Source organism: Pseudopipra pipra, chromosome 6 (genome assembly GCF_036250125.1).
Source record: "Pseudopipra pipra isolate bDixPip1 chromosome 6, bDixPip1.hap1, whole genome shotgun sequence".
Lineage (NCBI taxonomy): Eukaryota > Metazoa > Chordata > Aves > Passeriformes > Pipridae > Pseudopipra > Pseudopipra pipra.
In genome coordinates, this window is record NC_087554.1 from 39,786,442 (window position 1) to 39,803,154 (window position 16,713).

At 37.7% G+C, this 16,713-nt stretch overlaps 1 long non-coding RNA gene across 1 annotated transcript; it reads right to left on the reverse strand.

Moving 5' to 3' along the window:
• Positions 1-5,972: 5,972 nt before the first annotated feature.
• LOC135416014 (uncharacterized) lies at positions 5,973-14,980 on the reverse strand. The gene is made up of 2 exons (XR_010431389.1): positions 14,500-14,980; positions 5,973-13,629 (listed from the first exon to the last, which is right to left on the reverse strand). It is a non-coding gene; the product is annotated as an uncharacterized LOC135416014 (long non-coding RNA).
• Between the last annotated feature and the right edge of the window lie 1,733 nt (positions 14,981-16,713).

Below are 16,713 nucleotides of genomic sequence, written 5' to 3' on the forward strand. Positions count from 1 at the left end.
TTTATGATAGTCCCTGTCCTCATAGAAGCTCTTTAAGTAACCTACAGTGTAGGTTTCCACAAAGATATCTTGCAGATGCTGAAATGCACAGATTTATTTCGTTGCTTTTTATATAGTTTAACCAGCTGATTCTGTATAGCATGAACTTAATTACAACAAGCTGAGTATGGTGTTATCCCAGAAGTTTAGTTAGTCCATGCTGTTGCTAACACTGGTGAAAAGAGTGCTCAGAAGTGTCAGATCTCAGGCTGGTGGTCAAACTTGAAAATGATTCATATATATAGCATCCCTCTGTAGTTGAAAAAAAAAGAGACTTAAAACATGAGAAGAAATAATGCCAGCACTATAAATGGCAAAGTCTTATGAAATACAAAGCTATACATGGCATACTGCCAGGGCAAAAGCAGTTTTGACTATTGATCTAAAACTGGTGGCAGAGTTACCACTCTATGCCTCGTCCTGGGTTCTACATTACCACTGGATAGCAAAACAGGTTCTGTTATTGCCAATACAACACAGAAGAAACATTGTCTCTGAACAATGTTCAGAAGGCAAAAAAGCTACAGGTTTAATTATTGCAAGTTGAGTTCCAATCTGAAAGCTGCCTAGCTGGCCAGCTCTGCTGGAGTAGTGGGGTGTGAGAACACACCCAGGGACCTACAAGGCTCTTTGCCCTCTCTCTACAAATCTGTGTGGTCTGTAGGTAGTTCCCAATACCCCAGCACAGAGCCAGTGGTCAAAGCCATCTGATCTGAAGCAAGACAGAAGGAGATTGCTGTGGCTGTCCTCTTGTGACAGAGAAGTCGTTCTTAGCAGTACTGCCCACCAGAAAACACTGTCCTTCTCAATGCCACCTAATTGGGTCTCTCACTTGGAGACTAGACTGATTTCCAGAATAAAAGACTCCACGTATTAGTTGTAGTTCCAACCAGTGCATAGGAGTGACATTCATGGAGAAGAGGGAGAAAGGAGATCTTCCTGTTCCTTCTCCCTTGTTTTTTAGGTAAGAAGCTGCTAAGGGAAAGCTTCATATTACTTTGTCCTTCTGCAGAGTTTTTCAAAGAACCTAGAAACATTGTAGTCACTAAAAGATTGTCCCTCCCTAATTTTTCCAGTGCTTGCCAGCAGGTCTTTGGTTAACCTGGGCAACAATATTTTTTTCTCTACAGAACCGCAATTCAGTTCTTGCAGGAGTGTTACACATGGTCTTGGAATGTATGCACTCTCCAAGTGTGTGAGGCACCTGTGCTACTGGGTGGCCCTGCTTTATCACAACATTTAAGTTAGGAAAAGTAATTTCACTTCATTCTGTTAAGATAAGGAGTAAATAATACGGGGTCTGTAATCATGGGGACAAATACAAAGGACAAGACAATACAGTTATGTTTTTTAAACAAGACCCTTTTTTTGTTGTTGTTTTATTACTTCAGCCAGTTTGAAAGCTGGCTATTAGCTTCTCCATCCTCCCCTGGAGTGGATGGATAAGCACTCCTGGGGCAATTTTCTCTCTACCAGGGCATCTTTTCACCTTCCCTGCACTAGAGTATCTGACTTCCAAAACCCCTCAGAGTAACTGGGAAACGTCACCAGTTATTGTGGTGGATTGATCTTTTCTTTAAGCTTTCTGATAAAAAGCTGTTATTGTGCTGCTTAATTTGTATGTCTTCCCTTGCCTGTCTGGCTTTTCTTGTTAAAATTTCCTATAAGCAATGATAAAATTTCCTGGATTGTGGATCTTGAAAAATAATTGGGTTTTTTAGACTTTTACTCACTTTGATATAGGCATCATTAGAAGACAAAACATGATTCAAGGCACAGTGACATGGCTAAAAGGATATTTGGGTGGAGAAAAGACTGTGCACTGTTCATTAAGTGGAGATGAATCAGAGATGTGTTCCACAAGAGATCTCTGTTCCGTATTCCACTTGGATAATGAACAGGTCTGCGGCATTGAAGGGAATGGCTTTCAGCAAGCTTATTTTTGGCAATACAAGCTATTTGGCACACTGATTCTCTTAATTTCAACTCAACCAAAAAATGTAATCAAATTCCTTTATGAAAGCAAACCAGGAAAAAAGAGAAGTCTGTGTCCAAAGCAAAAAATAACTAGAAGTACAGAAGACTAAGGTGGTGATTTTTTGGGGAGGGGGGTGGGATTACCATTGTTTGGTAATGCAGGGCAAGTGCAGTGGGTGAAACACAGCTGTGGGTGTTTACTCTGAAGTAGAAAGGCAAGAGCTGCAGCAGGAGAGGCAGGGGAACTTGGAATAGCACTGTCTGTTAGACGAAGCCAAGACCAAGCTTCTTGTGAGCAGGTCGGTGTTTGAAAAGGCAAGCTAGGAAGCATATCCAGATGAACTGTTTCTTGTCTGTTCCTATTGTGCTCTAGAAAGAAGAATGATGTGTACATTCATTGTGGATAAAAAGAGTTGTAGCAAAGAAATACCTGATTCAGATCACAAGCTTTGCCACCTAATAGAAACAGTTCAGAATTCTCAAGTGTTGGCTGATTACGACTAGAAGGGGAAACAATAGAATAAGCAGATATATATAGGTATGGCTTTTCCATTGGAACAGTCTGTTGCTTGAAAACACTGTTTCTACAGCATGAATGATTTTCATTCGAAAACTTTTTTTTTTTCTATGTGAATGTAAATGTTTTAACAGGGGTTGGTTTGACTCTGGAGCATTCTGTTTCATGTTGGTTTGATAAAATATAAACCTAAATTTCCATGGCATGAATTGCCTTAAGGAGTAAATGTTCAAGTCCCCACTAGGCCTCTATTGCATCAGCTTGCTGGAGGACTACATCTTTCCTCAGTCTATCTCACTGTGAGTTGCACAGCTTTGCATTTACACATTCCTCCTGCTCCCTCCCTCTGCCTCATGAGAAAAAAAGTCTTTTCAAAGTCTCTTTCCCAGAGAAAACTGTGTTCAAAGAAATTTAGGTTGAGCTGATGCGCTAGGAAGTGCTTTTTAGGCATTTTGTAGTGGATTTTGAAGACAGTGGAAACATCTTCCTTCATTTAGACATTTCAAAACTTTTGGCATTTTAAATCAGACATTTCTTAGAGGTTCAACATTAGAGAAAATATAATTATTCAAAATGGATTGTCCTGAGCTTGGACGAAATCTGTCTCTTCCTTCAGGATAAACATTTCAAGTTGCAATAAAAGTACTTAAATCCTTGTCTTCCCGACACATCTTGTATATTCTTCACTGGTTTGTCTGCAAACACTTCAGGGAAGGAAGCATCATTTTTCTTTACCATCTGAGCTGCCGTTAAAGCTCTGTCAACAACAGTAGTGGTAAGAATGGTGTCATTATTTGCCTCTCTCCTGCCTTCTCCCTCTTTTTCTCAGGCATTTTGTGTCATTTGACTTTTCTTTTAACCATGTTGGAAGGAGGCATCTGTTAAATTTAAAGCTGATGTGGAAGGTTGAAAAGGAAGTCCATCAGTGTTACCCAGCATGAACACCAGGGAAGCAGAGAGCTTTTCTTCTTCATATGTGGACACTAAAACTCATTCCAGATGGCAGGGACAGTTTCCTATAGTACCTATTAACAGAAGTTTCAAGTCCTGATTCAAAGACGTATAAATGAATTCTTAGTTGAGTTGTCTTAAAATCTACTGATGGTTCAGAGCATTATGTAGGTGCCTCTAAGGCTGAAGATGGAAATGCTCAGCTCCCATCTTCTAGGACGGTGACCTAACCACTGGGAAACACAGGGCAGTTCAGTCTAGGGAGCAGATGTTCTTAAACAGTAGAAGACCTACCTTGAAAGAAGACTAAATATGCTAAATGGAATTTAAGGGGGAATTGATATGGGGAACATGGAATGGGTTAAGCTACTGTGCTAAAGGGTGAGGGAATGAACGCAGCTGCTTCTAAAATCTACGTTTGCTATATAACTACTTCTAAAACTTATAAAAATTGGAATCAAAAAACCTTAAGGCAACAAATGAGTCTAACAATTTTAGATGTATAATAATTATTCTTTCTGACATTCTGTCTGACATATAAACTGAACAGCAAGGCTGTATCTACTTGGTCCTCAGCCTCTACCTTTTTCACAAGCCTGGCAGGAGCTTAGTGGGCATAGGTGAGGTCTTATCAGTCTAGAGAAGAGAAGACTGAGGGGGGTTGCCACTAATGTATATAAATATCTCAGAGGTGGGTGTCAAGAGGATGGTGCCAGACTCTTTTCAGTGGTGCCCAGAGACAGGATGAGGAGCAATGTCCATAAATGGGCTAGATGATCTCCCCTTCTAGCCCTAAAAATTCTGTGATTCATTTTCCCTGCTCTCAAGCTACCAGCTGGACATCGCTGTCCCCAGACCACCCCAGGTCTGGGCCCCTTCCTTAACCTGATATCTGCCTTCCGTGTGGCCTGGGACCCTTTAATTTTCCTCAGCTAATGGCCTTGGTTAATGAAGTGTTTCCTCCAACTCCTTTATCTAAAATAAAGCTGAAGCTGTTACTGATACTGCTTCTTTAGGTGTTTTCAGCTATTACAAGGACATTTCCAGAACTAGCTCAGTGATGTAGTGTAAGCACTTGCTCTGGGGAGACAGGTGGAGTTAAATTAGATCTTTTATTGTTGTTCAAGTTATAGATTTTGTTGTTTTGATGAGTTTAATAGTCTCAGTAGCTGTCGAAAAAGCTGTAAGCAATTAAAAACTGATTCTATTAAAACCTTTTCTATGCCTATTAATGTTAAGTTTCTATTTAAGATCGAGGTGAAAAGAACTTTGTGGTAAAGTTCAGTTTTTACACTATTTGCTGCAAAGTGGGCTTTCCTAGTGATGTTAATATTTACTAATGACAGTACCAGTTATTCCTGATGTTCTGGAATGATTAGTTTGTTCTAAATGAACTAGAGATTACAAATAGCTAATTTTTTGCTAATGGTTAATCTAAGACTTTAATCTGAGAAAAATCCATTTACAAGTAAGAATCAGACTAGATTTATCCACTGCATCAGAATAGATCCCAGTGGTGATCATTAGTGAAAGATTTTAAAAAGCAGTAGAAATGGAAAAGATTTGGAGGGATCCTTGCAGAAAAAGGGGCAGACTTCATTCTGAGAGGTGTTAATGGGAGTGTAAGGTCATGGATGTGAGAGATGCGTATTCCTGTCGAGTACTGTGTCCAGCTTTGGACACGGTACTTCCAGAACAAAGCAGGTCTTTGGAGAGAGAGGCCGCAGGAATAATAAAGAAATTATACTTGCTAAACTATGTGGAAAGCACAATATATCTGTATCAGTTTGTGCTAAATAAAGAGAAATACAAAAGGGAACAAGACACAGTTCTTTCAGTATGTCACATATGTCTATTAATAGAATGACAATCTGTTATTCCTTATGTCCCCTGCAAGGAGGACAAGGAATTAAATGGGTTTTCCTCAAATGGGTCAGTGATAATATCTACATATACCCAGAAGTCTGAAGCATAACCTGAACACTATTTGCAATAGATTTACCTGCTTTTTCAGCTTTTGTGTATTCTGTTAATATGTTATTTCATAACCTTAATGTTTAAGCTTCCTTACTTTTGTAACTACCAGTTTTATTGATAATTCCATCAATTATTTGTATTGTTATTCATAGTATGAATATTTATTCTCACCTAAGACATGTTGGAAAGTTTTCTTAGACTCACCCAGATAACTAACAACTGTGCCATCATTCTCATTTTTGGGTGGCACTCACAGAGCTACTAGAAGTGGCCGCTACCACTGTGTGGTGAGTGGTGGTTCGTAGCACATGAACCAGAGCATCATGGCACCATCATTCCTACTCCTTATACTCAGGTGGGCAGAGGTGGATGCTCAACACCCCGTTGTGCAGAGCATGGATGTTCAAGATATACAGAGGAACTGGTCCTAAATGTTGAGCAATGAGATTTAACAACAAAAAGTAATAGTCACAATCTATGTGACAAGGATTATAAGCATTTATACCAAGAGTAAGATTCTATGTACTTCTGTATTTTATTAGAAGATAACTCATACATAACATTTCACAGAGTAACATTCCACATGATAATTCCATGCAATATGACCACCTTAAGTAAAATGTAAAAGAAGCACATTTTATTAAAAAAATGAATATGAGAAAATTGAATTACAACTGATACACTAGGTGATCTTTTTTTTGGAGATGATTAATTCCATGTGACCAAGCTGAACACAGGCTGTACAAATAATACTGAATGTTAAAGAACTCTGTTAAAAAGGCTAGTATCTGTAAAAAAAAAACCACTGAAAAAATTACACATGGCATAAAACCCCTGGAACAAAAGTACTTCATTTGTGCCAATGCAAATCTTTTCATTCACTTCAGTGAAGGCAGGTTTTATCTACCATTTCACCTCACATTATCTTATAATGTGAAAATAAGATTCTGCTACCAATGTAACTAGAGAATTAGAGTACAAGATAATCTTCTCTGTAAAATGGCAGGCTTTTGTTCAAAATGTCCACAATCATTGGTTTTATCTGCCTTATCATCTCTTTTCCTCTCTGATGAATGCAAACTGTTTGGGTAATTTGCTTTGACCAGATCTGTGTCTGTGAGATCTTAAGTGGAAAAACTATTTGCATACTTAAGAATCCTGAGAACAGAGAGTGGCATTATAGTTTGGGATTTAGTTGGGGTTTTTTATCCCCTGTGCTGGGCCAAGAGAGACACTTTACATTTATATGTAGCAATTACCATTCCTAATTTTTGTAATTAAACTGTCTTGTGAAAAATTTAACATATAAAGTAGAGGCTGCCGGGCTAAGCTTCCTGCTATTTCTTTCCTTCATTTTTAATATATCAGGCCATAAAAGTTTGGCTATCTTTTTCCCTCTTTTCTTCTCCTCTGACCTTGTTTCAAAGTTGTTTTGCAAAGTATCTTCTCTCAAAAAATGTGGTCTCCAAAGTAAAGGTAGTTCACTGGAACTGTTATGCAGAAATACTAAGGGGTTGATTCCAGTATTTTTTCTAAATTAGTTGCAGAAATTAAGTATTTCACACACACACACAAAATTGTAATAGATTGGAAATTGCAGCTGCTACCTTATGCCATTTTTTGGTTGAAAATATCAGCACTGCTTAAGATGACTGACAAAGAAGCACTGACAAAAATGAAATCTATGCAAAAATACATGTCATGACAGTAGTTACTGAACTGGTTATATGTGTGTGTGTATGTGTGTGTTTGACAAAATGCACAAATCTGCTTACAGGCAGGACCTTCGTCCTGATGGCAAGAGTGATGTGATGAATAAAGCACACCACTGTGGCTACATCAGTACAGAGAAGTCCGTAGAAAATGACCACACCCCTTTTGCCTATAGAAAATTTTATTTTAAAAAATCCAAACAAGCACGTGTTATTAGCAATTTTTTTTCATTTGTATTCAATCATCCAAGGGTAATTCAGAGGCTGAAAGAGAAGCAGTGCTAATTGGAAGTATTCTCTCTGCAAAAACTGCAAAGCAGAGAGTAATACACTCAAATGGGAAGTGGCAGAATGCTTTTACTGATAATACTCATGTACAGTTCTTTATCCTTTTTGACCCCTGGTCGCTGGAAAAATGTAAAACCTATGGTTAAAAATATGTATTTTTTTATATTAAAAAAAAATGGCTGTTGCTGGTAAGAACTGAAGCAGATGCATTATCTTCCACTAATAAGTTCTCACTTTTTCACAGGGCTGCAGTGTTGTTTAAAGAATATGGAAATAAAACTTGCATTTCTCTCTGTCTCTTATGGTGGCGTTTCAGATTATTTACAAATAAATATATTTTAAATAATGCTTTGAACTTGTGCAGCTACTCTCACTCAGGAGTGAGATACTGTAATTCTGGGAATTCTACTTCAGGATATTTCAAAGCAAATGCCAAATTATTACATTTTAGACTATAATCTAGTTAGAAACTCACATAACATTTCTATGATGTATAAAAAAATTATAATTAATTTCCATTATCAATAATGTAGCATGTGTGACCCCTAATGTGGATTTATGATGTTTAAAATTTTACAGATATTAATTCATAGTTCCTTCATTTTGTGAATTTCAGTAAAAGTGCAGCATTCTACGTGAATTTTAGCATTAATTTTTTCAGGTTACTCAGACTCACAGTAAAGAATTTTCTTGCTAATTCTGTAAAATAGAACTGCCTGTATCAGTAAGCAAAGAAGATCTTATGTCCAGATGCTTTATAATTTATATGTGTTTTTTAAACTATTGAAAAAGTGCAGCCTGTGGGCAGGGAAATATCATTACTTAAAATTTGCAGTTCAAGAGAATTTAAAGTTGTACAAATGGATTTTAACTTTGATAAGAAAATTGATTGGAGATTGTACATTGTGAATACATTAGGTTTATAAAGACAAAACATGCATGAAGGGCAATTACTGCTAGTGTTGCTATATTAGTATGAATGTTAATAGCATGTTTGTTTTTGAAATGGGTTATGCATTCTGGTAAATGTCTGCTTGAATCTAGTCATCTGTGTATCACTTGTCTAAGTACTCTCATTTAAGATGCCATATCCCTTCTTGTAGCAATAAAGGGGTAAAGCAACATTAATATTAAATAATTAGAAAAACAAAAGGGGAATGATTAAACATATTTACATAATTGAAATAACACTGAGTCGCAGTGGGAAATCGGGACAATGTTGTCTCCTTTCAAAGTAATTCATAATTCAGATTTTTAATTATGGCATATTCATTCATTTAAAGATGATTCTGGATGAGAGGGCCACTAATGAAATACAATCATTAGCATCTAAACAAAGTAATTTAGAAAGTCTCCTTTCGGGGAAAAGATTTCTAGAACATCATCAATCACACAAGATATGCAAAAACAAGCAATTAAACCACACACAAGAACTACAACAACCTTATATATTAGTAATGTACACATGAAAACATAACTGATTACAATGATTAGAGTAGGGTAGTGTGGTTAATTTGTATGTTATGTAGCAATTTCATGGAAGAATGTACCAGGACAGACACATCTCAAAAAAAATGAATGCCATGTCATTGATATATGTATTAAATATACTAATGTCATTGTAGTCACTGTCAAGTTATCAATAAAAAATCCAGTGACGAGAATCTGGAATCATGTTCTTCAAAGACGCGTGAACTGTAGGATATGGTTTTGGTTGAATTTTATTTGTTTGGGTTTTTATTCTGGTTTGGTTTTTTGAGTTTTTTTAAATTTTTTTTTCCTCTATTTGTATTGTATTTGATTTTGTCAAATTGGCAAAATATAGGCTTAGGAAGATATTTCATGAGAGAAGCAGGTGCTACATTAGTTTCTCATTAACTACTCAAATCCTGCTTTGGGCTTATAGCAACAAAGAGTTCATAGACATAAATGGGTCAGTGATTTACAGGGTCTTTCCATATACACAATTACAATTCATTAAACATGCAGCAGCATTAAATGAACAGAGTAATTCTGCACGACTTTTAGTGCCTCTGTGCAGTGTCCTGTTAAAGGGACACAAAAAAGACTGGCTTTAAACACCTTCTTCTTTGAGTTAAATTATAATCTGGTTGTAAAGCCATACCATTTCCGCCTCTCATGTAAAGAAAAGGCAGGAACAGTGGTGTGTGGGTGCAAGGAGCATCCTGCCGCAGTGAGGCAGGAGCGGCTGGTGTAGCTGTGCTGCCTTTGATAACCACCAGGCTTAGAAGCCAAAATATGTTCTATTGATACTCAAAAGATAAAAATACTGGTTAATTTTCAACAGTGCTCCTTCATTTGACTTTACAATTTATAGCAGTGAACATTAATGCAAGAATAGCTTGGTTGAGGAGGAGTTTAAAATTAGAGCACCTCTTCTCATTAGCCCCAGCAGCCTGACCCAGGGTGAACAGAGAAGTAATTTGCTGCCAGATCCTCATTTTGCTTCTGTTATCACTCCTTGTAAATGAAGCGCAGCAATTTATTGTAGCACCTCAAGGAGTCAAGAACATAATGTGTAAAATACATACAAAAAAAATCTTTCTTCACATTCATTAACACCCAGCACATAGAGGCTGTTCACTTTTCACTCTAATGAAGGAGGGGGATCTTAAATCTAAAGCTTTCCAGGCTGTGAAGAAGGCCTCTTCAGGTCATTAGACAGAAGCTGAGTTGGACTGAAGAAAGGTCATTGACAAAAAAGGGAGAATGGCAATATGATGAAAAATAGAAAATGGATAAAAGAAGAGACTTTAGAAAGCTCAGAGAATGGAAAGTACATTTTTGGCATCAGTGATCAACCCTTCTTGTCTCTATGTTCATTTTCTGTTGTCAGTGAAGAAAATAATATCTGGCTTTTTATTTAGCTGGGAATTGCTCTTGTGTTTGGTCAATTCTCATTTCATCACCCTTGATCTGACCTTGCAGGAAGCATTCAAAGGCCTATTTTTAAGGGACCTTTGTCTGCTGGCTATAAATTCAGCCCTTCATTTTGCTGTTTTTTATTAAAAACCTGCAGCCTACCAGATTTAATGTATTCTGATTATGATTATGTAACTGACACTTTCCCCTTAGGGAGATCATTTGTCTCACTAGTCCTCATTAACACTTTGAGTTTATAGCTGTACATTAACACCACATTCAGGAATATTAGGAAACTCCTATATGCAAAATCATTTATATTGGTAATAGAAATAACAGAACTTAAAGAGAAGTTGGGAGCGCTCCTTGAACATGTGCTGAATGCAGAACATTAACATGTACTTAGGGGTGAAAGGTACCTAAGCCAAGAGCCATAGAAACTCATGCAAAACACCCTTTTGTTATTTACCCAGTCTCCAGTGGCAGAAAGGTTGAATTCTGCAGTTCTGCAGCAGTCACCATTACGTTTTTTTTTCCACAGATGCATATAACTTGCATTGGTATAAGCAGGTTTTGACATGTATACATATTTGAGGATAAGAATACAACAAAGTAGGGGGTTTTCCCTATGTTACCACTTTTGTTGTTATGGACAAACAAATATTCTTTTTCTCATAATATATTTTCTTAAGTTTGCCCACATCCCATTGCTGGATCTTCCCTTTGTACAAGCTAATCTCATAAATTAGAGTGTATATATTTTACAGTAAATGCTTTCCCATTTAGTTAACAGCATGAGACCATTATCTTGTGACAAAACTCTGTTCCAGTGAAGACTCTTCATTAAATAAGTAATCATCCTTTACATACAATGAAAGCTGGAATTAGTAGTATATAAATATACCATGCTAGAAAGCCATCATTTGACAGCAACATGACCTACATCAAATTATGCCTTATTCTCTTAATCCTTCTGGAAACTGGTATGCAGTTATAACCTTTGGATAGTCATAGACCAAAAACTCCCAATACAAATGAGCGGTCAACATATTCACCGTATCAAAGAGAAAGTAGAGATTATTTTGGAACTCCACAAGGATTTGGTTTTACTTTCTTCTAAGAAGCACCCTCTTGAATTATGCATGCAAATGATGCTGCAGATTGCTTTATTTGCTGCTGAGCTGGAACAGCAGCTTGCCCAAAACTTATTCTTCATTGTACCTCCAGTTTTCTCAGCTTTGTTGTTCAGCTGCTGTCTTGGTATTAGGTTGTGCTATGTTTTTAAATTCAGATAGCTTGGCAGATAGAGGTTAGGGAATGGTCAGATGAATGGTCAGACAGACAGAGCCTCTGGATTGTTAGCACTGAAAACCATATTTAGGTGAAGAAGCCCGAACCCCCCGAAAATCCATTCACTAGCCATTAGAAAAAATTGTCTGCTTGTTTAAGTAATTTACTTCACCTTACTGCTCATTATCAAGCAGAATATAACTAAAGGGAATAGACATGAAGTCTTTTTGTTGAGTTGAAAGGAGTGTGTCCTGGACCACCAGAGGCCAGAGCTCAACTGTCTGGAGGGAAGAGAGGGGATATTATCTGTGGTGTACCTAAATGTCCAGAATAGCCAGCTCCAATTGGCAAACCATTGTTGTTCACACTGCTCTTCATATGGCTCTGGATGTTTATATCACATTCTCTAAGAAGATGACAACACAACAGCTGCAATACTGATATCTGTCCAGCGGTACAAGAGTACATTTACAAGACATACAAGACATACATTTGCAATGGCACAGAGCCATTACAGACAAACCCAGGGATTTGTAGAGCAAATTTGAAGCTGGGGTATTCAGTGAAATACCCACACATCCAGTCCCTCATATTGGCTATCTAACATTTAGCCAAAAAGAAACAGGGCATCTCTCCATAACTGGAGTTGGAGAGGAATGGTCACATTGCACCTGCATGCCAGGAGCCTGAAGGCGTCACAAACATATGCTGCACTCCGAAAGAAAGCGCTCCTACCTGATGTTGCAAGCACCTTGACAAGTCTAAGTTGGTAAAAGACTCACCAAACTAAAAACATCTTTCTTCTTTTTCCCTGCTGAAAGGTACAAAAGTTGAGCTGACATTATATCAATTGGGTTTTTAAAAATACCCCATGAACAATGTGATCTGAGACAACTTTAAATGGATGTAATACTTATTCATAACTCACTAAGGTGAGTCTGCAACATTCTTTTACCTGCCATCCAAATATCAACATTTTACTTCCTTCAACCACTTCCTACTTTCCTAAAAGGTGATAAGACATCTCATGTAACATATACCTGAGATATACATCTCATTTCTATAGCTACAAGTGGACTATATGTAGTGGTTTCACTCATCTGGCCTCCCCTGGCGCTGGAAATGGTTAATCCCAAGTAAGTTTCCAGTGCAGGGGCCAATGGAGAGTTTCGTTTTCGCCCCTGTGAAATTAGCATATTACAACAGCCAGAGAGGAAGTTGTTGGCAAAGAGAATCAGAGCCACGAGGGGTGGTCGAGGGGGGTCCCAAACCCGGGGTCCCCCTTGGCCTCCATGGCCTTGGCTTGACCAGGGCCAGGGCGGTTTCCTTGCCGTTTCGCCCCACTGCAAGGGGGGGCAGCGGCGATTGTAAAGCAGAGCTGGAAGAATTCCAGGCAGAGAAGAGAGAAACTTCAAGCAGTCTCGCTGCCACCTCCCCCACAATGGCGGGGGGAGGGAGTGACTCAAGCTGAGACTGGAGTAACAGAGAGATGGGGCAAGGGGCTTGGAGGTGCCCTACGTGAGGTTTGGACGAGGGCAGCCAAAAACTGAAGGACGAGGAATGCGGGGCAATGCTCCCCCCTTGCCACATGGAAGTCGAGCTGATGCAGCAGCTGAGACAGAGAGAAGCCAAGCCAAGCAGGCTTTTTCTGGGTAAGGACTTTGATGGAAGCTATTTGGGGTATAAGACTGAGCAAAAACCCAGAAAATCCTGCAACCTGGGGAGAACAGTGGACCCGAAGTGGAGAAGTCCCTAAAATCTTACTGCCTGGGAGGAACCTTCACGAAGCAGGGGGAAAGGATTCAAAAGCTGACTCCCTGTAGCTCGTGATGCAGATCTGATGAAGCAAGTGTTCCCTTGCAGTTCAGGAAGAGACCTCGGCAGAGGCAGAGCAGTTGGTGGGGGTGCAAAAGACCCCTTCCACAGTACCCCAATGAGAGAGAGACTTTAGCTTTCGTCCTGAAGGTTCTTCTTATGGATTGACGTGGGAGGCCCCTGGGGGTGGTAGAAATTGTATTAATACTGTGTATTTATTTGCTTTTTAGTTTCTATAGTTTTTATTCTGTTAGTAATAAATCGTGATATAATTCCCCCATGCTGAGTTTTGCCTGTCTGAAAACTTCTCTTTCACATTGAGGCAAATTGTGGGGGAACTTGGAAACTGGATTTTTTGGGAACTTTCAAACCACTACACTATAGCAGTTCAGACAATAATTAACAATGTTGAATCAGGAACAGTGACATTTCATAGAATATTCACTTATTGAATAGTTTGTTAAAGCCAAATAAACAAAGTGTTCAAAAAAGGAGAGACTGACTAGTTTCAAAGTCCTGAAACCTTTGTTCAACAGGTATCCAAATGAAAGATTTTTTCATTTTTTTTTGAAAATATTCTAGAAAATGTCTCAAAATTTCACTTGTGAAATTCCTTGGTGATATTTTGGTCTTTCCTTTCCTGGCCCTTTACTTGAAATTGATGAAAAAAAGGGAAAAAAGGGACATGGAAAGCAAAAATAAGACCGTAACCTCTCATTTCTCATAGTATGGTTATGTAAAAAGACAAGATTTCCAAAGCCCAATATTTTTTTTTATATAAGAGGTTTAGTCTTTTTAAGGTCCAAAAGACTTGTTACTGAAAACTGCCAGTGAAGTTCTAGAAACAGATTTTTTTCTTATCATCAGGGTAAAACCAATTATTTTGACAATGTGTATTCTAGCCTTGTGTATTGTATGTGCATTAAAGAAGTATGTATATACTTGCTTTAATTTTCTTGTACGATCATTTCTAATTCTTGCCTCCATTCAATCCTCCTCTTCCTCCACTCTCTTTTCATCCGGTTCTGTTTTTCTATATTTTTTACTCACCTTGAGGTTTAAAATAGTGAAGGCTGTCTTCTGGTTTTTACTGGAGAGGGGGACACAAAGAGCTTTCATGCTGATTGTCACTCTGTGTGGTGAGGAAGGAAGAGCGAAACGGTAGAGGTGAGACAACCAAGGCGCAGAATGGGGAGATGGTCCTGCTCCTGCCCTCTATAATTTGCATACTATTTTAGACACTAAAATTGTGACAGCTTGCTCTTGTGATAAAGATGTTAACAAGAAGAGAAAATGACATTAATTTAATCTATTCTTGCAGGTCATGCTGAAATAAGACTGTGATGATACAAAATTATAATAATAAATATGGTAGTAATTTCACAATTCTTTACAGATAGTATTCACTATCTTTTCACATGCAAATGTCCTGTCTCGTCCTTCACAACAGTGATTTTTGGTGCCATCCAGACTCTAATTCAACATCTTCTAAGAGTTGATTCTGTAATTACTTTATATGTCAAGAACAACGTAAAATACTATTCTGGATTAAGATCTCAAGATGGCTTTACTTTTACTACTCTTTCCCCTGAGCCTTCCCCTCAGGAACATTTCAGATTTAGACATTTTTCATGTTTTCAGAAGCAAATTAGGTCATCAGTATTCTCAGCTCATAGTATATTAATAACCAAACAGTTTACCAAACACAAAGTATTGTAAAAAAAAATTTAAGTTGTTTTTGTATGAATGAAAGTGGTGATTTGATTTGTTGGTATTTTTAGTAGCCAGACAAACCTGACACATTAACTCCCAAATCCTGAAAACTTTATGGGCAAATGATTATTTAAATCTGAAAGGGATATAGTTGCTTAAAATTCAGCACTTTTAGAAGTTCCTCATTCAGTCAAAGAAATACCATCTCTTCTAGAGACCAATTCAAACAGCAGTATTAAAATTATTGAAAAACATTCTAATCTAATCTAAAATTTCAATTCCAGTCTAATTATAAAAATGAGAATTGTGTCATCACAGTATCTCTATTTTTTTCCAGATTAGTTTATTTTAGAATGATTTCCAGTAAGCAGTATTTATGACATACACTGGCATTGTCATCGTCTCTATTGAACTAAAACTACTGAGTGACACCTCACAGGCAGGAGCATTACTTTGCTCAACAATGAGCCCTTCTAGTGTAGCTTCAGCAGCACCATCCCCACCATGTGTTTTGTTGAGTTTACACCTTCTGTGTAATCTGATAGATACAGAGGGTGGAGCTCAGCCCCTGCATTCTGCTTAATAGCCTCAATTACAGGTGGAAAAGCATACGGTATGTAAATCAGTACACACTAGATGTGATATAATTGCAAGGTCAGTGTGGACAATGTTTTGCTGAAGTGCTGCTGTAAGTGAATAATTTCAATGATGAAAGTGTATTTTTTCATATTTGAGAGCTAACATACTGAACTGGTCTTTCAGAAACCTTGCTCCAATTGCACTGTAATGTTAGACTGCAGAGAAATAGTAACAGCTAGACTTCCCCAACTTCAACAATAAATACCTAACTCAGCGGGTAATGTGACATGTAGCTACTCATAATTGTACTAGGATTTGAAATGCAGTGCTCTTACATTTAGTATGGGGAGTCATAGGAGAGGACACTGGAAAGATTTGGCAGTCCTAAGCAAAGATGGTAAGAGAGTAGTATCTGTTCACCTGGGACACTGAAAGTATTGAAGAAGAGTGCTGAAATATAACACAATTGGTGGGCCCTGGTCCATGTACCTCCTTCAAGAGCAAAGTTTCAGGATCCTATATGTGTTTTGAAAAGATAATTATGCTTTTCTGTAACAATTAAATTGATTTCAACTATTAATATGAGCCATATATAATCCATCCAATTTAGCTTTCATCTAATATCAGGATTTATTTCAGTTTACAACTTGCACTGACTTATCAATTAAGATCTCATCTGATGTATTCAGGCAGAAATTGTCAAGATATTGAATTTAAAATGCTTTTAAACATTTTACAGGAGATTTGCAGAAAAGTCCCTTGCTCTACTTTGAAGCACTGATTATTCCCATAAAACAATTAAGCATCAATTTGTTCTTTCATTTAAGTGTAAAGTAGGTGATTCAGTGAACAGTTGCTTACAGACTTAAATGCAGAAGTACTAATGATTTTAGCAGAATTGCTCTTTTCATCAAAGAAATACATATAATAATGAAGAACCACAGCAGTCAAGAGTCAAGATATAAAATCTGG